Here is a 1,628-nt window from a genome sequence, read left to right as displayed (position 1 = left end):
GTTATTAGCGAGGGTACCATTTTAATACGGGCGGATGGGATGCTAATATCTTCCCCGATCCTTAATCGACTCCCGAGCTCAGAATCTCTGCTTAAAGACCATATTATCCTAATTGGGCTTACTATAGAGTTTTCTACGTTTTAACCGCAAAAAACGTAGTGGCGACTCCAAATCAATCGGGAGAGGTAGAAATCGAGTTCGCCTCCTCCCAAGTTGTAGAGCCGGTCTTCCAACCGAAAATCAGGTCGCGACAACATGCTATTTATAGTAGCTATTATTGTAAAAAAAACAGAATTACCCACCTTTCTAATAATGGAAAGAATTATCAAAATCCTAATAATCCCCCTTAATTCATACCTATTACAAACATACTACATTTAGTAACCTTCTTAGACTTCTAAACCTTTCTACTCTTAATGTCTTGGTCATTACATCTGCAATTTGAACTTCCGTTGAACAATGTTTCAAGTTGATCTTCTCTCTTCCAACTTGCTCTCTTAGAAAATGATATTTTCTCTCTTTGTGCTTGCTCTTTCCATGTGCAACTGGATTCTTTGCAAGATTAATAGCAGATTTGTTGTCTACTAATAGTTCTACTGTTCCATTAAAATCTATCTTCCACTCTTCAAGCAAAGAGATAACCCATAGAGCCTAACATGCTGCATTACAAGCTGAGATGTACTCGGCTTCACAAGTGGATAATGCCACCATTTCTTGTTTCTTTGGAGCACCATGAGATAAGGGATCCAAACACCAAGAAAATATAGCCCATAGTGCTCTTCCTCTCTAGTAAATCACCACTCCAATCAAAGTCAGGATAAGCTACAAGTTGCAGACTCCCTTATGTTGTCTCATTTGAAAACATAATTCCAAAATCACATGTTCCTCTCAAGTACCTTAGAATTCTTTTGGTTGCTACCATGTGTGACTTCCTTGGATCACTCATAAACCTACTACTAAGCCAACACTGTATGAAATCTAAGGCCTCGTGTGGCAGATAAACCTTAGGCAACCAACCATTTGCCTATACAGAGTATTGTCCACTATTGGTTCATGTTCACCCTTATCCAACTTCAAGTTCACCTCTGCAGGTGTTTCAACAGCATTACAATTCAACATATTGAACTTGTCCAGAACATCATGTATATACTTCTTTTGGTGCATAAAGACTCCACCTTCAACTGGTTTGAACTCCATGCCAAGAAAGTATGTCAATTTACCCAAATTAGTCATCTTAAATTCTGATTTCAACCTCACTTTCACTTCTTCTATTCCTTTTGAGTTGTTGCCAATAATGAGTAGATCATCTACAAATAGGCATATAATGAGAATATCAAGATTGCTCATGCTCTTGATATACACATCGTGTTCTATATCACACTTCTTGAACTTTGAGCTTGAGATAAAGGCATCAATTCTCTTGTTCCAAGCTCTTGATGCCTGCCTTAGTCCAAACAAGGCTTTCCTCAACTTTTACACTTTGCTTTCACTGTCCTCTATCACAAATCCTGAAGGCTTAAGAACATAGACCTGTGAAGAAGATCTTTGCTCCTGACCTTGGCACGGTTTTGATGAAGACACCAACATCACCAAAAAGAAGAAAATGAAGAATACTTATGAAGACAAAG

Source organism: Lupinus angustifolius, chromosome LG18 (genome assembly GCF_001865875.1).
Source record: "Lupinus angustifolius cultivar Tanjil chromosome LG18, LupAngTanjil_v1.0, whole genome shotgun sequence".
In the NCBI taxonomy this organism is placed as follows: Eukaryota; Viridiplantae; Streptophyta; class Magnoliopsida; order Fabales; family Fabaceae; genus Lupinus; species Lupinus angustifolius.
The sequence above is the reverse complement of the archived record's forward strand: the minus strand, read 5'-3'. Positions refer to the sequence as shown.